The 22,840-nt window shown below is 37.1% G+C and overlaps 1 protein-coding gene across 1 annotated transcript in view; it reads right to left on the bottom strand.

Annotated features, from left to right (window-relative positions):
- CHRM2 (cholinergic receptor muscarinic 2) overlaps window positions 1-15,955 on the bottom strand; it is a 183,542-nt gene extending 167,587 nt beyond the window's left edge. Inside the window, exon 1 of the mRNA XM_058297426.2 lies at window positions 15,831-15,955. The gene's annotated coding sequence lies outside the window, so the exon portion shown is untranslated. The remainder of the gene's footprint in view (window positions 1-15,830) is intronic.
- Between the last annotated feature and the right edge of the window lie 6,885 nt (window positions 15,956-22,840).

Below are 22,840 nucleotides of genomic sequence, written 5' to 3'. Positions count from 1 at the left end.
AAATGTTCTCTCATTCGAAGTCTTTTTTACCCTCAAATATTCTCTCAGGTCCAACTCTTTCTCTGTTCTTGTATGTTCTAGGGTTTGGCTTATGAGTCACTGAATGATCTTGATCTCAAGTCCCTACTTTCTAGTGTTTCTGTATAAATTTATACTATGACTACCTACTCTAAAATTGAAAAGTTATTCCTGGACTGAACATGGTCCTGCTATTTCTTTCTTTTTAAATATATTTTTATTAGAGAAATTGTGAACTTACAAAGCCATCATGTAATTGTGTGGAATTCCAATACAACCCCCCCCCTTCCACCAACACTACATTGTTGTGGAATATTTGTTGCAGATTATGAAGTAATATAATCAGACTAAGTATGGTCTATATTATATATTTCTTATATTTTTTCCATACCCCCCCATTAATAACACAGTACATCTTTTGCAAAGAAACCTGGCAACATTTCTTAAATAAGTGGGAGTAAAACTGGGATAAAGCAAAACCAACGATTTATCTAAACACAAGGTCAATTTTGCTTAAGTATGTTCACTCTCAACTCTATTTTGCTATTGGTAATGCTCAAATCTTAACAACTCTAGGGGAAAATTTCTCAGATACTCTTATGGGAACATGATAATGATACTCATAGAAGACTTTAAAAGTCATTAATATATGACTTGTCTTTGACATTGGACTTAATATTTTTTGCTAGAACACTAATATAAATACTAACATATATGCACTATTTCTATATCATTAATATAATTACATAATATTAAAAAAACAGTTTTTACTTCTTGTTGATTATGACTTATTCTGGAATGTTAAGGGCTGGAAAAATTTCTTATTTATCATCTCTCATCTCCAGAACTTGTGGTTACTGTTTTTCTAATCTGGAGATATCCCTGGTGAATTTTACTGGTGAAATAAAAGGAAAACATTGTACTGAAATACTAATGAAGACAGCAAAATAGAAATAAAGTCTGAGAATAATAGAAGTATATAGAAAGAGACTGGGATAGAAGGTGAGGACATAAGAAATCATTAAAAGGATACTTAACAAACAAAATTAGATATCCTACCAGAGCCAATACATATAAATAAAAAAAGACAATCAACAAACAACACCCTGTGTCCACCTTGACTGCATGCAAAGGAGTGTGGAAACCTAAATTAAGATCTACTAGGAAAAGCTAATGGGCCATTGTTGTTCTGTGGGTCCTTCACTGAACTTCTAGAAACTACAGCATAGCTCTCATACTATGCTGAAAGTTTGCAGTTTCTTCAGTGCAATTATTCAAAATAGTCCAAGGGTGTGATAAAAGGATAAAGGATAGAATTGAGATGAATATCAATCTAGTTGCTAGGATAAGGGTAAGTGTCTAATATCTAAAACCGGAGTGCCACAGTGTCTCTCAAAATTTATCTGTGGTAAAGTAGAAAAATTAATCTAACTGCTTTATTAAAGGTATAAATAGCATCTCCTAAGTCAGTTTTACAAAGCACAGAGTGCTAGGAAGACAGCATTTTCAAAGCATTTTTATGTGACTGTATATAATCATTTAGGGTATTTATTTAGCTTTCAGGTAGTTCTGAAGAATAAACTGACATTTCCAAACAACATGGATTAGTAAATGAATAGTTATATTTGGGTAGATCCAAGTCTCCATTCACCTTCCCCTAAGTCTAATGCACCATCACAAATGTTTATATAATTTTCCTCTATAGTTACCATCTTAATTCATTTAAAAATAAGTTCCCAAACATTTATCTATTTATGTGCATACTTCTCTCTGGTGAGATCAGCATGTGGAGAGTTTGAGCTTCTCAATTAATTTTGAACTTTGTATTTACTATTGCCCTGTTGCCATGTATTAACTGTGTGAATACACCTGACCACATCATGCCTCATCAATCTTCTCTAACTAGATCATGTGTATATAAGAATACCCCATATGGAATGTTCTCATAGTAATGCCTCATTGACAAATATCAAATAAGAAACTTTTTCTATATTTTGAAATTACTCTAGTAATTAAAAAAGCTAACTATTTCATACATTTGTTCTAAATTGTATTACAAATAGCTGGTTTCTTAAATGGAATATAAGAACCATGTTGTAATAGAAACTGTCCTGGATCCTTATTCCAAATTCATCCAGGTTTGATAGCCAGCTCAACTCATTCATGCCTTACTTTCTTTTTCTTATAGAAGAAGTAGTAGGTTTACGGAGACACCATGCGTAGAGTACAGGTTTCCCATATATCACCATAGTATTAACACTTTGCATTAGCATGATATGTTTGTCATAATTGATGAAAGAATATTTTTATAATTGTACTATTCATGATAGTCCATGGGTTACCTTAGGGTTCTTCACTGTTTGCATGTCTCACTTTGTTTATCTTTAAAGTGACAATGTGTCCTTTTAAAGTGATTCCAGGTTATTTAAAAATATTTTAATACCTCAAGACTTATCATAAAATATATAAAACAGTTATACATAAGCCTCCCTGGGTAAATTCTAATATATGTGTTTTTTTTTAAAGATTTATTTGTTTATTTATTTATTTCTCTCCCCTTCCACCCTCCATTCCAGTGGTCTGTTCTCTGTGTCTATTTGCTGAGTGTTCTTCTTTGTTCGCTTTTTTGTTGTTGTCAGCGGCACAGGGATCTGTGTTTCTCTTTGTTGCGTCATCTTGTGTCAGCTCTCCGTGTGCGCGGCACCATTCCTGGGCAGGCTGCACTTTCTTTGGCACTGGGCGGCATTCCTTATGGTGCACACTCCTTGCGCGTGGGGTTCCCCGATGTGGGGGACACCCCTGCATGGCATGGCACTCCTTGCACGCATCAGCACTGTGCATGGGCCAGTTCCACATGGGTCAAGGAGGCCCGTGGTTTGAACCACAGACCTCCCATGTGGTAGACAGATGCCCTAACCACTGGGCCAAGTCCGCTTCCTTAGTATATGTTTTATAATCTGTAATGTTTATATTTACCAAGTTTGGTAAGCATAAAAATGGCCTCCCCAAAATGGCCACACCTTAATTGCTGTGAATATGTTACCTTATATAACAAAAAAGAATTCATATTGAAGATGGAATTAAGGTTGTTAATCAGCAGACTTGAAGTTAGGAAGGTATGGTAGTATAAGACTTTTATGGACCCCAGAAAATCTTGTTCCTAATGCTAATCCATTCCCATACACCTATTATAGGTGGTATCTCCTTTTGATTAGATTACTTCTGTAGGGCATGACCCTGGGTAGGTCTTAATCCTCTTACTGGAGTCCTTTATAAAGGGGATGAATATGAAGAGAAGCACAGAGAGAAACTCATAGAAGCCCCAGAAGGAGAGAGAAAGCCACTGAAGGAGGAAGCTGAAGCAGCAAGAACTGGAGGAGAAGGGAGAGCCCAGATATTCTGTCATTGTGCATTGCCATGTGACTGGAGCCCAGGATTGCCAGCAGCAAGTCTTTGGGGAGAAAAATATTGCCTGATGAAGATTTCCTTTGGACATTTTCAGGGCCTCCGAGCAGTAAGCTTATAAGTTAATAAACCCACAATGTAAAAGCCAACCCATTTCTGTTATATTGCTTTCAGCAGCTTACAAACAAAAAGAGAAACTTATCCTTAATTATGCATGTGGGCCCAATATAATCGCGAGTACCCTTAAAAACAGAATACTGAAGCAGCAGTGTCAGAGTGATACAATGTGAGACGGATTTGAGTGGCCATTGTTGGATTTGAAGTTGGAAGGGGGTTATAAGAAATGGACAAGGTAAGAAGACAGATTTTCCCCTATGACACCAGAAGAAATACAGTCCTGCCAGCACTATGATTTTTGCCAAGTGAGACCCATTATGGACCTCTGAACTGCAGAACTGTAAGATAATAAATTTGCATTATTTTAAGTCACCATGTTTATGGTAACTAATTATAGCAAGAATAGGAAATGTCTATGCCTGGTTTCCACTAGTGCCATAGGGAAAGGTATAGGAATGGTTAAAATTACTTTGGCTTGTGCAAGTTTTGAGGCAGGTGTCTTATGCTTGTGGTAACATAATTGTGCCAAATATTGTGCCCCAAACTCTCAGTCAACCAGAGTGGCTATAATAACCACCCCAGAATGGAGCAGGGGTGCAGAAAGTTTGAGGAAGCAGTTAATTAATACTAAATGTTCAGTATTTGGGACAGTTCAGTCAAACTCACCCGTTTTGGGTCAGTACCTTGGAGAAAGGAAAAGACACATTTTTTTCATAGTAATTTATCAACATAAACAAAAATAATTGGTTATTCTATGGTGCCTCTGTCTATAAATATCTTTGAGACTTGGAGAATGATCGGGTTGATCATTACCTGAGAAAGAAGAATAAAGGAACCTCCATTTTGGGATAACTCTAGCCTCACCATCAGATTTCCTTATCTCTGTTTTGGCAAAATAAATTGGAGCCAGAATGCTGTATTACTATTGACCAAGCTACACACCACGTGCAGCCTACTGTAAGCTTTCTGAGTCTCATCGCTTTCTCTATGTCTCCCCATGAACTAGTCCAACATCTGCTTTGAGTCTCACAGCCTTTGCTTATTATAATCTGTCTTTTTGGTTCATCAGTTCTCTCAACATGAAGACAAAAGACAAACTAATCTCACTACTAGAAAGCTTTGCTAGCAGAAGGTATAGATCAGAATAAGTCACAATGCATTATTCATTCATTCATTTAATAAAAAACTTTATTTAGTGTTTACCAGATGCCATGTATGGTTCTATGTGCTAGAGATAAGTGCTGACTAAAAAAAATTTTGCTTTTATGAGGGAGGCAGGCAATAAACAGACACAAAAATATATTATATATATTTTATAATATAATAATATCATGTTGTGCTGATTACCATAAAATTTAAAATTAAAGAGACTGTTAGCTAGATTATATATTATGTTAGCATTTGGTGGTGTATGCCAAATATTTATAGTTCTCCCTCTTTCCAATCATAGTGTAGCGTTGCAGTTGTGGTGGGATAAGGCCATGTGAATAGCTCTACACTTGAGTTGCTAATGGAATTAAGGTGCTTCAAGGCTGAGAATTTAATTGCCAGTGTGAGAATCACCAGGTTTCTTCTTTCCTCCTTGTATAGCTCACAATTTTTCAAGATGTAACTCCATCATTCTGAATATCTCAGTGACTCCTCTTGTTATATAGAAGTGTGAAATAAAACTTTGTTGTTTTAAGTCATGAAGGTTTGTCATTTCTTTCACCACACAATCTATCCTCTCCTGACTGATAGAGATAGTCAGGGAAGGCATGACACTAAGTAACTGAGATTTGAGCAGAGATGTGAATGATGGAAAAAAGTAGGAATGTGAAGTTCTGGAGTAAGAAAAGTCCAGACAGAGGAAACCGCTATGTCAAGACTTTGAGAAAGGAATAAGCCAGACTCCAACAAAGTTCATAGCTGCAGAACCAAGCTTCCAGTCTTGGGTTTGAACATGGACAATACCACATTTATTTCTTGTCCTGTGTCTTATTCTTATCTATACTATTATTCTAGTCAGGGTTTAACGCTTTTTTGCCACTGTCTTTCCACCGTTGCCCAAGTTCATGCCCTATTTTCTTTGTAATCTGGGGAAAGTCTTAGGCATTCATGTAACCTCTGAATCACAATGTCATCATTTTCCTCCCCTCATTTATTCATTCCTTAATTAATTAAATATTTATTAAGCAACTACAGTATGACAGATTGTGAGCAAAACAATCATCAAAAGATAAATCCTTTAGTATAACTAAAGAGACAAATATTAATCAAATAATCATACAATTCAGTGGAAAATTCCAACCATGCGAAATATAATGTACAAAAGGTTGTGTTTCTCTGAGAGTACATAAGAGGTGTATTTGAGTCTGCCAGGGAGGTCAAGAAAGGCATGCCTGAACTGGATTGGATATCTGCAAGATGAAAAGGAACTAAATAGTGGAAGAAAATGTTGACTAGAAAGGTTGACCAGCTCTTAAAATGGTCTGTGATGAGAGGGAGCAGAGAGTAAAATAAACTATAAAAATTCCCAGTATGGATGAAGTGAGGAGATAAGAGAGTACCTTGCATGAGAGGAGATGGAGCTGGGCAGGAACAGAGGGGCACCATGGGTGGCATAGAGCTGGGGAGGAATGGGTTATGCACTGCACTATACACCATGCTTGAGGGCATTGTTATTTATAATGAAAGAAGTGGGAAACCATTGGAGTATTTAAATGAGTATAGGGGAGGGTGAGTAAAATAAAATTTGTTTCAGAGAAATGTGGCTAGATTGACCTGGCCACCACTTAAATCTAATTAACAGACGATGGCAATGTTAACTAGGGACATAATGGTGGAAAGAGAGAAATGTGGTGAATTCCAAAGTATTTTACAAGGTATATTATATGAAACCTGGTGGCATGTTAGATATGTTTGGAGGAAAAGAGAGATTTTGAGGATGACACCCTGCAATCTGAGATGGTGATGCCATGACCTAAAACTGGAAACACTGAAAGAGAACAAAGCTTTCAAAGGAGGTTTCAAGTTGGGCATATTGAATCTGAAGGGCCTTTGAGATAAACAAGAGGTGGTAACAAGCAGACGTTTGAAAATACAGATGTGGGATTCAAAATAAAGATCTGAGCTAGATATATAACCTGTGAGTCATTTGCTCCTAGGTGGTAATTGAAGCCATGGGCAAGGCTGAGACTGCCTAGGGAGAGACCACAGGGTGAGGAAATGCAAGGGCAGAAAGCCAGGGAGGCTAATGGGGAATCAGCAGGACAAGCAGGAAAGGGGCAGGAGAGGCATGGTTAGACCAGAGCTGAATCCGGACAATAGTCAGGAAATCTGGGTTCTGGCCACCATAGTCTGGGGCAAAGTTTTGAAGATTTATGCCCCCGTACACAAGTTCTCTGTGAGGGAATTTACCTCTTAAATCAATCTTTCCATATTACCTGATTTAGGGAACAAAGGACAAATTCCCTCAAAATCTGCTATTGCTCTTTACTCACAAATTGTCCTGATTTGAGTGTTTATACATCAGAGACTTTTTCTATGAAGACAGCCATCCCAAACTTGCGGTGCATTCATGGGTGTGCAGTGGGTGATTAACAGACCTAGTGGAACAAGAGACGAACTCACCTTACATTTTAGCAATAGCCTACTTAGTCAGGAGATAGACTTCCAGCAAATGCATCGCTTGGAAAATATTTTTAAATCGAGAAAAATAAACAAGGAAGCGAACACCTCCTGAGCATTACGAGAGATGTTAAGAAAAGACCATGAAAATATTTTGAGGAGAATTCCTCGGACACTTACAAAGATCTATTTTTTCTTATTTTATATAGAACCATTGCAAGCAGTTACCTGATTTCCTAAACAATAGATGATTAAATGGACCCAATTATAAGGACAAGGACTGTTAAAATAGCATACAGATAATAAGGAGAATGGATGATTAGAAATCTGGCAGGAGTAAAAAAGAACAAGAAAAAAAAATAGAGAAAGTATAGGCCCCAAATCTGGAAAACAGAGCTTTCTGGGACCGTACCAGAACACATCATTCCCTTGGTCTTTGAAGCTTTGCTATATTATAAGTCAAAGAATTATAATTATATATATAGAGATAGATAGATAGAGAGATACATATATAGTATGTATATATCTATATATATGTATGCATACATATTTATATATTAGATCAATTTTTTTGAAGAAAAAAATTACAGCACTTAAAGGAGTAAACTTTAGACATTTAGACATTTTGAAAATTAATCTTTTGTGGAAACTCTCATTTCTTTGTGAGCGACATAAATATATAAGCTTGGAATAATCAATGCATTAGCTGAAAATCTTCCTTGCTTTTACACTTCAACTGGAAACATATTTAAACTTAATATCTGTGCAGAGTAAATAAAAAGTGAGTAAATAAATAAATGTTACATTTTTTGCCTTTTGTTAATGTTGACCAAAAGCATGTTCTTTAAAGTTTATTTTAGCATTGCTGATGGATTGCCTTAAATTCACTTGCATTCACTGCCTTGTGATCAAAAGCAATGTTTATTAACTAATGATTAGTCACTGTGCTCCATAATGGTTATCATAGTCTGTCTAGTGCTCCATTCTATCATAAATATCACCTCCTCTAATTGTCTTGTAATCTTGGAGGCATGGCCTTTTTACATTGATCATCTTAATGTACTATGATTTTTACATCACCAGTGGTTAATGAGCAGTTTTTGATGTGAATTAAATTGAAATGTTAGCTGAGATTATAAATTCACTCAGTGACTATGGAACTGTGAGACGTTGATTGGACTCACATAGGTGCTTGCCTGAGTCTCCTTCACCAGGTCCTCATTAAATAAAGTAGTAAAAAATTGACAAATGGCTGAATTAAACCAATTCCATCTATCTTGCTCTCTGGACATTCATTGGCTTTGCATTTCAGGAATGATTTTCATGTACTTGGATAGATCAGTACTCTGGCCTCATCCCTGGAAAAATGAACACAAGCTTTTGGTGGTCCAATTCTCAAGAGCACCTCACCAGCTGGTACTCAGTTAGCGAGGTTGGCACAATTCATGTGAATCATCTGTGACAGAATTTTCTCAGGGGCCACAGACTATTCACAGAAATGAGAGAAAAGGTGTGAATACAGGTATATTATATATTGTTTCTGCATAGCTTATTAACTTGCATATAGAGGCTAATGTCATTTTTAGGGGTTTGGGCTCTGTTTTAACATCATCTTTTCAAAAGGAATTTCTCTTATCAAGTAATCTAAAGATGTTTCTCTACGTCATCCACCTTCTTTCACATTATCCTTTTAGAACTTTCATTTTTAGTGCTGATCACTACTGGAAGTAATCTTTTATATTTTTCTTCACTCTCTACTGCTTCCCTTCTCACTACCCCTCACTGTAACATAAACTTCACAAGAGCGAGAGGCTACTCTTTTTTTTTTTTCTTACAAACTTCTTGTTCCCCAGGGCCTTGCTATAATAGGAGCTAAGTTCATATATGTTCAATATGATTCTACATGATGTACTCTCCTGCCCCCTACCAGCTCTCTGACCTTCCCTCCCCTCTATTCATGACTCTGAAGCCTTACTATTCCCCTTGTTGTCCTTCAAATTCATCAACCGTATCTTGCCTTAGAGCTTTTGCAGGTACTTTTACCTCTATTTGGAAAGGTCTTACCACAGCAGTCTGCATGTTACTTCTTTGCTTCTTTCAGGTTGCTTCTTAATACTTCCTATCACTTTTTGGACCATCCTTAATTAAAGTGCCTTCCATCCCAGAGAATCTATAATGCCTTGCTTTGCTTTATTTTTTTCCGTAGCACAAGGCACCATCTGAAACAGTACATATTTACTTGTCATACTAGACGTTGTCATATATCACACAGCTATCCCTTTCAGAAATAGACACTCAGTCCTGGAGCTGTAAAGAATGTTGCTTGCTGACAATCACAACTTAGAACCTCTCCCCACTCAAAATGCCCTTGGAAGCTGCCTCACCCAAGGTTTTACCTCTTTCTAATGGCAACTCAGTGAAAAATGTGGTCAGTGTGATGATCATCCATCTCCAGAGCTGCCTCTGTGGTTGGCTGAGGCCCTTGACGCAAAAGAATCTCAGCTCAAACTTTCCTTCCATCCAATTCTGCTTCACTGTGATATGTGTTGAACCTAATAAATTTCCTGTACACAAATCTCCATCCCGGAATATATATTCCTGGGAAAGCAAACTCCGATAACTTTTTATTTATTTTCTCAGGTGGTATAAGCTTCATGAGAACCGGGCCTTTGTCTATTTTATTCACTTGCATTCGCTGTTGCATGCCTGATGTACAATGCCTGAAAGACACTCAGTTAATATTTTTGAGCAAATAAATGAATGAGAAGACTGTCATCTCTCTTCCCAGAGGACATGTGTTGAAAGGGGTGACTTCTATATGTTTTCACTGGGAGAATAAATATTTTCCAAAGAGGAAATGCAAATGTCTAAAAAAACACACGAAAAGATGCTCAACATCACTACTTATCAGGGAAATGCAGATCAAAACTACAATGAGATGTCATTTCACTCCTTACGGAATGGCCTTATTAACAAAAACAGAAAACTGCCAGTTCTGAAAATGATGCAGAGAAATAGGAACCCTCCTTCACTGTTGGCAGGAATGTAAAATGGTGCAGCCTCTGTAGAAGACAGTTTGGCAGTTCCTCAGGAAGCTAAATATAAAACTGCCTTTTTACCTGGCAATCCACCTATTAGGAATATATTAAGAAGAACTGAAAGCAAGGGCGTGAGAAGACATTTTCATATTGATGCTCATAGCGGCATTTTTCACAATTGCTAAAAGATGGAAACAACCTAAGTGTCTGTCAACTAATGAATGCATACACAAAATGTGTTATATACATACAATGGAATACTTTTATGAACTTGGGATGCATATATAGCCAGGCACAAAAGGACAAATATTGTATGGTCTTTCTAATATGAACTAAATACGATGAGTAAACTTATGGAGTTAAACTATAGAGTATAGGTTAAGTAAGAGACAGAATGTGGGCTGAGAAGGGAAAGCTGATGCTGAATGTATGTAGAATGTTTAATAATGTTGATTGTATGTATTTGGAAATGGATAGAGTGAAAAATGAGCAAACCAAGTTATTAATGACTAAGTGTTAATTTCATATAAATATAAATATTCACACACAAAAACACGCGAACACACATCTGTCTTGTTCCAGCATTATTTAAAACTTAATTTCCATGTTTCAAGTGACAAGACATCCCTCTATGATTAGAATGCACAAATTCCTGTGCAGAGTTGAAAAAAGTAGAAAACCAAATAAACAGATTCTAATGTTTTTAAGATTCATTTGCAAAGTTCCTAATACACAGCAGCAGGAAATAGTAATGGCCAAGTCATTCAACTTAAGAAGTCTTCCCTTTAAAAGCCACGAATAAGTCTTGTTACTATAGAGATGTTGATACAGCCTGTCAATATAGCTTTCTTATAAAGCCTTAATTTTAACAGGTATGTACAACATATTTACTATTTATTTTAAAGATATATTTTATAGAGAATTTAACTTTATGTACCCGTGCATAAACACACTAAACAAAAAACAAATTCAACCAAGATATGTATAATGTTTTTAGCTAAGTAGGTAAAATTATAGCACATTATTCAGCAGTTCTGACTTCATAATGGATTACTTGACTCTCATGGCCAATCAGACTGAGAATGACTAACAATATTAAGACAAAAACGCTTTTCAGAAAAACATTTTTCTCCCAAGTGGAATGAATAATAGCAATGTTGTAGTGGCCATGAAAATGCACTGTTCAGATCTACTGCTGTGATGAGCACAGTTGATAATGGTCATAGCTGCTGCCCTCTGGGACCACTAAGGCCATGCTTCCAGTAGATTGCTCCCAGCCAATGACTGAACATGGCAGAGATGCCAAGTGTGCTACAGTCCAAGATTATTTTTACCCAACTCTCCTTCCTTCCCTCTCATCTTCCAAAAGCGTTAGACCTGCATTGCAGTATAAAAGTTCTCTCCACCTTCTCCTGCTCCCAACTCTAGTAAATATCTTGTAATTCTAAGTCTATAAAAGACCTAAACTAATGCAAATGATAAAGACTTGCATGGTGCTCCAACCCCACCTTTCCACTTATACTCAAAAATATAGCTCTACAAAATTTTCAATAACATTAAGTCTCCAAAAGACAGACAGAAGTCACACTGGTGAAATTTCAACCATAACATAGGCTAAGTTTGTCATCAGGATATGGAAAAAGAATACTTTTTATAATATTGTAATGGTTCATGGTTAATTATTTGGCATGGTTATAGTAAAAAAAACAACTGTGGTAGAGATTTATAGGAATTGTTAGATGATGTATAGACAAATGTCGAAAAGGAACCTTGTCACCTTAGCTGGAGAGGAAAAAGTTATATTGTGCTATAGATCAATAAAAGAAGATGTGAGAGAATGGTGAGGCCATGTCTACCATGACAACCTAGGAGAACCATCATGACTACCAGACTGCTGTCCCTTTGGGCATGCTGGAGGTGCTGGAAGGAGGAATATATCTTCTGAGTGAATATCTACATTTGCAGTGATGGACACATGCAGTAACTATACTTCGTAAATAAACCAGAATTTTCTGGAAACCATTTATATTGATTTGATGTTCCACTAAAGTATATATTCTTGGGTAGTTGTTACTTCTTGGGACTTCTTGTTATTAGAGTAAGCACCTTAAAAGAGAAATAGCCATGAGACCTATGTGCTTACCCCAGCTCCACCATTAGCCAGTTTGGGGCCATTGGCTCAATCACCAAAAGCTCTCTGAATTAAAGTCTCTTCACACAATACAGTGTTGTCATACCCTGCAACTCTACCTCAGAGAGTTATGCTGATCCAAGGAATCGAAATATTTAGAAGACTTTGTAAATCATAAAGGGTATATAAGAATGAAGTATTTTTTTCTTTTACAAAAAGTCTATTCAAAAACATTGGCAAAATTAAAACTTTCCTGTATTGGTTCACTTAGAATGAAAATTCCTCCCAGAGAACTTTCTTGTATGTTGCATAAATCCTTTGTGTTTTCAACTCTCAATGCAGCTTGTGTGAGTTGGTCAATGTTATAGTGTATCACCTCATTTTATTTTATAGTCAAGAATATAGATTTTTAAATGTACCTACAATAGTTTATAAATTAGTGACAATGCACTAATAAATATTACATAAATATTAAATTTATATCCCTTTTCTTTTCTCCCCAACAGAATCCCATACTGACATACATATTTCTGTTTATTTTTTTAATTTGACAAACTGAAATATCAGCATCAAAGTTTCATTTCTCAATCTCCTGACCTTCTTCCATTCCAGAGTCAAGCAAATTTAAAGCTCCTATTTTGTGTTTTCACGTTTTTAACATCAGGTATAAGATTTCTCCTTTTTCCTATGTCCATGTCCACATAGACTGAGCAAGTATTTTTACCTCAACTTTGTCAACTGACAAGGCGTCTGAATAGACCCTTTCTACTTACAGTCCCTTCCTCCTTCATATCATTGCCAAATCACACTTACTAAAACATCACTTTGACAACGTGAGTTGCTTACTTGGGAATCATGAGATTCCCCATTAGATAAAGCTCATCCTCTTTAGACTGGCATTCTAAGCCATCTACAATCATACAATCTGATTCAAACTTATCTTGTCAGCAATATTTCCCATTATCCTTCTCTAACTTTTGCTCAGGGGGAGAAGAGATGATTTACTCCCTAGTTTCAGAAATTAGGCTGCACTTTTCCATCTCCTTGTTCCCCACAAAAATATTCTTTCCATCCTCTAGTATCACTGAATTCTTGAACTGGAAGTGTCTTAAGAGATACCTGGACAAAGCATCCTCTCCCCATCTTCTAAAAAACTTTTTATTGTAGCAACAAATATACAGCACCCTTTATTTTAAACTGAGATGCGGAAAGATAAAGCAGCGTGAGTTCAGTTAGTAAGTGAAAGCACCGTAATTCAGGCCCACATCTCAGAAATCTGACATCTATGCTGTTACCACAGTACCATCAACCTGCAGTGCATTAGCAACTAGGGTAAGTCTAACACCCAGAGTCCCTGATTTTAATGCAGTATCCTCTGAGACCTAACTTAAATGAGACCCTTTTCATCAATCCTTCATGATTAAGCCAGTTGGGAGTTAGTTCTATCTTTTCTGAATCTCTATAGCACTTTTACTGTCTCTATAATTCACTGCAATATTAGCCATGTGGTGCTCTGTGATGTTTCTTCATTTTTCTTATTGATTTGTAGATTACAAAAGTAATACATGTTTGCTATGATAAATTCAGACTGCACAGAGATGGGAAAAGACAAGTCAGAAAGATCACTAGCTTTTCTACAAGTTGCCCACACAAAGTAACAACTGCTAAGAAAGCTTATAATTGTTCAGGCTTTTTTTTAATCTGCATCTACTGCCATATATAATGTTAGTACACTGGGAAAAAATGGATCTGTGTCTTAGGGGTTCACATTCTCTCTCTTGGTCTCTCCTCATAAGTGTGTATACAAATGCACACACAGAAACACATGCATATCTATATATATACATACATGTATATACTTAATGTGATCGTAATATGCATATTAGTCTGAAACTCATATTGTATTGGCACATTTGTTTCTGTTTCCAAATATCGATACACATGAAACTCTTTCCCAGTGATTACCTATAGAACCTTTTATTATTTTTAATGACTGTGTAGGATTCTACAGTATGCTAGAAATTATATTATATGCACATTCTCTTCTGAATTGTTTCCAATGCTATTCTATGACAAGCAATTTGGTAAAGAATATTTTTGCTCTTATAGAGAGCACTCATACTAATATTTATAGGAGATACTTATCAAAGAGGAATTGCTGTGTCAAATATGCATGCACTTTTACCCCCAATTTTATTAGTACATATTAAAAAACATGAATCCATCCAAAGAGCCCAATCAATGATATTTGGTGTAATCACATGTTTGTGCATGCAGTTTTAGATACAGCTTTTCAAGATTCCCGCAAAAATTCACCAAATGACATAAGAGTATTTATTTTTTCTCATCCTTATCAATCAGAATGTTTCCAATTTTTCCCTCTCTGACATTAAAAAATGCTAACTCATCGAAAACTATAGATACATATATATTTAATTAATTTATATTTTCATCTGTTCACATGCCATATGCTTTTTCTGTGAATTTTTCTATCGTTTTCCCTTATCAACATTTCTCCAAGTCTGTTTCTGAGCTTTCATATTCCTATTTTGTTATGAATTAGCACTGTTAAATGAGTGTCCCTTATTTAAAACTAGAATGAGGATCCTTAAGACAGACACTATCTTTTCTACCTTTGTTTCTCCAAGAGTTTTTAACACACAACTTGCAGAGTAGATGTTCAGCAAGTGCTTATAAAGTTGGGTTATCTGCAATTTCATTGGCAGATAGTCCAGTTACCAATTTCAATTTTTAAAGCTAGGTTAAAGATGAATAAGGGATAATCAAGGACAGGTAAATTTTAATTATGGGGTTAAAAGGATTAGATATGGTGACAAAAAAGCTTGTCTCCGATCTTGGCTGGTGTCTCTAAAACCAGGAGAGCAGAGTCTGCTGACTAGGACACTAATTATTTACATATAATGGGCTATGGAAGTAAGTCAGCTTTAAAATTTCAGAGTTAGGGATGTTCAGTTCTTGTTTTGCCCTAGAAGTGAGATGTAGCTGCTTAGAAAACAATAGCCTTCCTCATTATCCTATTCCAGTACCTTTATCCTTCTTCATTCCATAATCAAGCATGTTTTAAAATGTCTAATTTATGTCCTCATGTTTTTAATTCATGTATTTTCTTCATGGGAAGCATGAACAACAAAGCATTAATTCGTAAGATTCACAGACATAGACTCTGTTTCCTTTCCTTTTGGTCAGATGAGAATATGCCCCATTCTTTTCATCCAAGACAATGAAAAATAAAATAAAATGAATATACTTACTGGATGAAATGAGGGGAGCAAATATAATCGGCATCCTTTTCCTAACCACGTGAAGGATTCCTGTCTCAAAGAAAGACTTAGTCTCTTGGTGCCAGCTGTCTCTGTAGCTCAGGGTAAACCTACTTTATAAAGCTTGAGCAGACAGCTACCGATCAGTTATCGGAGGAAGAAATCCATGAAATCTTACCAAAGTGTCTGTCAAATTCAATCTTCCTTCTGGACTGTCACTGACTTACATACCTTTCAATGAGTGGAGCTGGGAGAAATTTCCATTTTTCCTTAAGTATTCAATATCCAGAGTTTTCTCCAGCACTGTCAGAGTCCTGAGTAGGTTGCTATTTCTCAGTGTTCCAGGGACTATAGACACACTTCACTGCTCTTTTCCCCCATCATTTCCTCCACATCCCCACTCCCACATGACTAATTTCTTCCATTCTATAATACGAATCGCTACCCAATTGTTCCACCCCACTCATTACCTTGCCTCCCTGTCCCTTTTCTGTCATATGGCCCAACAATCCAAGGGTAGAAATTGGTACTTGCATATGTGACATTACATGCTTTATTTCTCAAGAATATTTAGGGAAAGCTTATAGTCCTGTTCACCAAAACACATTTCTAGCTCTGCAGCCTGAACTTGTTCCATTCCTGTAACAATCTTCTTCACTCTTTCCCTATGCAACACCTTTGCTGCCCCTGGAAACAGTAGCATCCCAATCTAATCGTGTACACTCATAACTATCCTCTGTGTTTTGCTCCTGCTCATCCCTTGGTTCATTTATCTGAATAGTTCTCTCTGATATTCCTCCCATTCTTCCTCTCATTTATACTTCAGTTCTTTGGTTGGTGTTTTTGTTTTTAAGAATTATACATCCTTAGCTTTCTTCCCAAAGGTCCTTTAAGCAGCAGTCCTTGATATTTCTTGTGCTGGTTTGTTATATAAAGGATTTTAAAAGAGTTGTTAGAAAGCCAGTGAGCTCTGTGATTTATGACTATTGCTCAAGCAGTGGCATAGCTGGAAGAATTAAGCAAAACACAAGAATCTCGAGGGAAACAAAAAGCTAATGTAAAATGCCATAGACCTCTAGTTTCAAAAGGATCTTTACCATAATCTGGTCGAGCTCAGTATTTTATAGATGAGGATAATTCAGCTTGAAAATTGTAGGTATTTTACCTAAGGCCACACCAATAATCTGTTGCAAGACTGAGAAAAGGGAACCAGATTCAAGTCTCCTGCTTGCCACCTAGGTCCCTTCCTCTATTCCACAGTGCTTCCACTAAAGTCCTTTCACCATTTTTAATGGTTCAGAGTTAAGCACAAACTATGTGAACCCTCTCTCATTAATCTAGGAGTACAGAGATCTCTGGCACACGTTAAGGGAGTTACTTTCCACGGAAGGGAAGGAAGTGGGTCTGACAAGAGCTCAGGAGCTCACAGTTGTATTGTTTTAAGAGCAAACTGCCTCTCTGTTCTGCCTTCTAAATTATAGGGAAGGAAAAATCCAAGCTCCTAATAAAGTTTTAAATAGACTGTATCGAATGGCATGCTAACTTTGAATAACTACGCCATCCAGGGGAGCTTCATCATCATCCTGGCAGGCGGGGGTTTGGGGTTAGCGCCGGAAGGGAACAAATGATTCTCAGCACCTTTGCCCAGCTCACAGCCAAGGAGGAGGTGAAATAATCTCAAATTGCCTCAATTTAATATCTTCTTTGCCAGTTTTATGGGTAGTTCACCATAGTCTCCATTGCTTACATGCAATTTGATTGGCCTTGCAAAGCTCTTGCCTCCAGATTTCTTTCAACATTGCAGTATAGAAGGAAAAGTGGGCAGATAGAGATGGGAGAAGAGTGAACCTCCCCTACTGATTGTACCCATTTCAGGACGTTCAGCCCATACTTGTGGGAGCTTACTTCCATGGGGGTACCCTTTGTTCAGTCAAATATAAACACTGCTTATTTTAAGGTACCTTATTTATTCTATGATTGGTGCCTTGTTTATCTGTTACTGATTTTTCTCTCAAAGTATTTGAGAGGGAGTTTAGTAAGTAGGGTTTCTGGAGGAGGAAAGGAAGTATTTTTAGGTATACACTTTAGATTTCTTTTTATACAAACAAACCTGGTAAGCAACATTAGAGAACCTAAATTATGTTTTTATTTTCTTGGGATGTGGAGAATTACCTCTCATCAGGCAAAGTCTCTAAAGCTATATTGCTTTAGTTTAGATTAAGTTTGCCAGATGAAATACAGGGAACCCAGTTAAACTTTAATTTCAGATAAACAAAAAATAACATTTTAATACATTATTAATACATTTAATAAGTTTGTCTCAAATATTGCATTAAACATACTTCCTCTAAAAAAGCATTCATTAGTTTCTGAAATTCAAATTGAACTTAACTATGCATCTTGTATTTTTATTTACTAAATCTGGCAATCCTAGGTATTAGGATTGAACTCACAACTGTGGATTCCTCTGTCATTGGAATTTTAGAGAAGTTGTAAGAAGCAGAGTGCTCCCATTACAAACAGTTATAAAGGAAAAGGAAAGGAGAAGAAAGGAAACTACTGAAGTGGTATGGAAATGATATCAAGTAATTTCAGTGTTTCTTGGGTACTCTCAAAAAAGATGGCTGTACTCTATAGACTGAAATTATGACTTTTGCTATCAATGTAAGGTTGAATCTAATAAGCCTAGCAGAAAATTTTTATCATTTGTCAATACACTGGTAGTGAATATATAAGGAAACAGTGTCTCACACATTTTAAAATTAATTTATTGCAGTATATCACTTGTACATAAACATACATAAACAGTAAGTATATAATAATAGTTGTGAACTTAAAAAGCAAATACCATACAGGAATCTCCTAACTCAACCTACCACCAGTAACTTGCATTGTTGCTAAACCTTTTTAATGAATGATTAAAGAGCATTATCAAAATATTACTACTAACCAAAGTATTTTTCCCCAACCAACCCTATTATTATTATCTTTATATCATTTATATATGAACATACATAAACAATTAAGTGTATAGTAAAAGTTGTGAACTTACAAAACAAACATGCATAACCTCATACAGGGGTCCCATTCATCAACCCTCCCCCAACACCCTGTATTGTTCTGAGACATTTGTTACAAACTATGAAAGAACACTGTCAAAATCTTACTACTAATCATAGCCCTTATCTTACATTTGGTGTGTTTTTCACCTAACCCACCCCATTATTATTTTTAAAATATATCTTTTTATGACAGAAGTTGTAAACTTATAAAACAATCATGCACATATGCAGAATTGCCAAACAACACCCCTCCATCAACACACCACACTGTGGTGGTACATTTGTACAGATAAGATAATATCCTCTGATTGTTACCATGTCCATAGTGTACATTTGGCTCACATTTTGCATACTACCTCATTATCAACACAGTACATCTTTCACATAGATGCAAGAATATTATATTATTACTGCTAACCACAATCCATAGGTCACTCCAGCTGTATTTTTCCCATGCTTCTCCACATTCCCACCACCTGTGGTGATGTACATTTGCCCTAGCTCTCAAAGGACACTCTTGCATCTGTACCATCAACCACAATTCTCATCCACCTCTTTACTGTTCTATTCAGTTCCTAGATTATTCTCTAGCATTCTTCAATTGGCATTGACATATGGAGATCACCATTTTCAGCCATATCCCCATTTATAAAGTAGCTGTTACTATGTGTTACCATCCACTCTATACATTTCCAGACTTTTACAATAAAGCTAATTAAAACTTCTACATACATTAAACATCAGTAGTCCATCTCAATCCTCCTCTCATATCCTTTAAGAATCCACCACCTACCATCAAGTCAAAGATATTTTCCTACAATTTCTTCTGGAAGTTTTATGGTTCTTGCTTTTATTTTTAGGCTTTTGATTCATTTTGAGTTAATTTTTGGATAAGGTATGAGATAGGGGTCCTCTTTCCTTCTTTTGGCTATGGATATCCAGTTCTTTCAGCACCTTTTGTTGAATGGACTGTTTTGCCTGAGCTGAATGGGTTTGATAGGCTAGTCAAAAATTACTTGACCATACATGTGAGGGTCTGTTTCTGAACCATCAATTTGTTTCCATTGGTTTATGTGCCTGTCTTTTTGCCAAGACCATGCTGTTTTTACTACTATAGTTGGGTAATATGATTTAAAGTCTGGAGATGAGAGTTTGCTTTTCCTTTTTATGATGTTTCTGACTATTCAGAACCTCTTACCCTTCCAAAAGAATTTGATGATCGTGTTTTCAATATTTTTTTAAATACTGTTGGAATTTTTATTGGTATTGCATTGAAATCTGTATATCAATTTGAGTAGAATTGACATCTTAATGATATTTAGTCTATCAATCCATGAGCATGGAATGTTCTTCCAGGTATTTAGGCCTATTTTGATTTCTTTTAACATTGAGTTGCATTTTTCTGAATATAAGTGCTTTACATTTGGTTAAGTTTATTCCTACCTGAGTTTCATCTGTCATATTTTATTTTCACCATTCTTTTGACACTTTTACTTTTATTGATATAACCTTCATTTCTAGACTCTCTTCCAGGCCTCTCTTTCCTGTCTATTCTTTTTAGGTTCTAGCCCACCCTTTAGTATTTCCTAAAAATCTGGTCTCTTGCTTAGAAATTCTCTCAGTTTCTATTTATCTGTGAATATTCTAATCTCACTCTCATTTTTGAAAGACAATCTTGATGGATATAAGATTCTTGGGTGGAAGTTTTTCTCTTGTAGTATCCTAAATGTATCACACCACAGTCTTCTTGCATTCAGCACTTCATCTTATTGGGTATCCCTTATTGTGATGCATTGCTTTTCTCTTGTTGTGCTCAGAATTCTCTCTTTGTCTTTGGCATTTGATATTCTGATGAGTATGTCTTGGAGTTGGTCTATTCAAATTTTTTTTGGATAGGAGTACATTGTGCTTCTTTGACATGGATATCTATGTCCTTCAATAGGGTTGGGAAATTTTCTATCATTATTTCTTCAGATATTCCTTCTGCCACTTTTCTCTTCTCTTCTCCTTCTGGGACACCCATGACACATATGTTTGCATTCCTTTTGCTGTCATTTATTTCCCTGAGACCTTGTTCAATTTTTTCCATTCTTTTCTTTATCTGTTCTTTTGTATGTTCACCTTCAGAGTCCATTTCTTCAAGCTCACTAATCCTTTCTGTGGCCTCCTCAAATCTATTATATGATTCCGATGTTTTTAAATTTCATTTATTGCACCTTCATTCCCATAAGATCTATTTTTCTATGTATGCTTTCAAATTCTTCTTTGTGCTCATCCAGTGTCTTCTTAATATCTTTAATCTCCTTAACCATCTCATTGAATTTATTAAGGAGATTTGTTTGAACATCTAAGATTAGTTGTTTCAACTCCTTTACATCATGTGGAGGCTTATCTTGTTCCTTTAACTGGGCCATAGCTTCCTGTTTCTTGGTGTGGATTGTAATTTGTTGTTGGTGTCTTCACATCTGGCTTACTAGAGTATTTATTCTGGGTGCAGTTTTTCTCTTTAGTTTAGGGCTTCATGCCCTTTCTTTCCTGTTGGTTGTGCAGTTGGAACTAAGGTTATAATTGGTGCTATAAGTTGTGTAGGCTTAAGCTGCCCTCATTGCACCAGGGACCAATGAAGCTTCTCCCAACTTTCTCCTTTGCCAAGGTTAGGGACAGAGTCACAGCTGTGTGGAATAATCCAAGTCTTGCAGGCCTAGACTGTAGTTTCCCAGAGAGAGACTGATTAAACTTTACACTCCTTTCTCCCCTGCCTGGGGCAGGGATGGAGCTGCAGGTGTGGACAGCAATCTATGCAGTATGGGTCCAAGATGACCACAGTTGCCCCATTAGACTTCTGATTTTCACTCTGTGGTAGCCAAAGGTACCTGCAGTTACCTGGATAGGCTGGCACAGGGCCTGCCAGCCTTCTCCCTGCCAGAGGCATAGCTGAAGCCTAGTCTAGGGCTGCAGGCCAATCTGGGTGAAAGAAACTGGTTCCTACCATCACTGTGTTTTTCAGTCAGCTCAGCTTCCCCTCAGGCTGGGGGCAGAGTCAAAATGGTGGCTACCAGCCTCTTTCTGACTTGGGCAGATTCACACCCCAGCTGTTCGCAGGGTTATAACTTAGCCAGCTGAGTGTACCAATAAGTAGCTGATATCGGCAGCCAACCGTCTTCTCTTTCCCTGTTTTTGGGAAATGGAGCTTCTTATTCCAGCCACAGAATAGCTCCTGGGGTAGCTTGTGTCACCAGAGAAGGATAATTACCAGCCTCGCTGGTTGGCCAGTAATTTCCTAGAAAGGCTGGCACAGGTCCCTGCAACTTCCTCCCTCCCAGAGGTGAAGCTGGGGCTTAGGCTGGAGGTGCAATCTGATCTGGATGGAGGGAAGCTGGTCCTTACCAGTGCTGTAATTTTCAGTCTGCCCTGCTTCCTCTTGTGCCAGGCATGACATTAAGATGGTGTGTTCTGGCCTCTTTCTGACTTGGACAGGCTCAAACTTTATCTGTTCTCAGGATTATACTTTAGCCTGCTGAATTTACTCATCAGTAGCTGAAGTTGGTGCCCAACCGTCTCTTCCTCCCCCATGTTTCGGAAGTGGAACTTTCAATTCCAGCCACAGAACAGCTCCCAAGGTGGCTTGTGACTCCAGCGGAGGATGGGCAGTGGCCTCTATGATATAGTGTGCTCTACTTACCAGCTGTCTCTGCAGATGAACAGTCTCCTCCTGCCATTTCTTCAACAATGTTGCAGGATGCTCTTCTGGCCTCGTGGAGCCCCCAAACAGTTGCTTCAGTTAGCTGCAGATAGCTCTGGGTGTTTTACAAACTGTCCTGTAGCAGGAGCTGACTCTGGGAGCTCCGTACTATGCCACCATCTTGTTGGTTGTCTCAGTCTCACACATTTTTAAAAAAATTTATTCCTCTCCCCTTCCTCCCCACCCCCCAGTTGTCTGCTCTGTGTCCATTCTCTGTGTGTTCTTCTGTGTCCGCTTGTATTCTTGTTAGAAGCACTGGGATTCTGTGTCTCTTTTTGTTGCATTATCTTGCTGTGTCAGCTCTCCGTGCATGTGGTGCCACTCCTGGGCAGGCTGGACTTTCTTTCACATGAGGCAGCTCTCCTTACAGGGCTCAGTTCTTGTGCATGGAGCTCCATTATGCAGGGGGACACTCCTGCGTGGTATGGCACTCCTTT

Source organism: Dasypus novemcinctus, chromosome 5 (assembly GCF_030445035.2).
Source record: "Dasypus novemcinctus isolate mDasNov1 chromosome 5, mDasNov1.1.hap2, whole genome shotgun sequence".
NCBI lineage: Eukaryota > Metazoa > Chordata > Mammalia > Cingulata > Dasypodidae > Dasypus > Dasypus novemcinctus.
The sequence above is the reverse complement of the archived record's forward strand: the minus strand, read 5'-3'. Positions and strand labels throughout refer to the sequence as shown.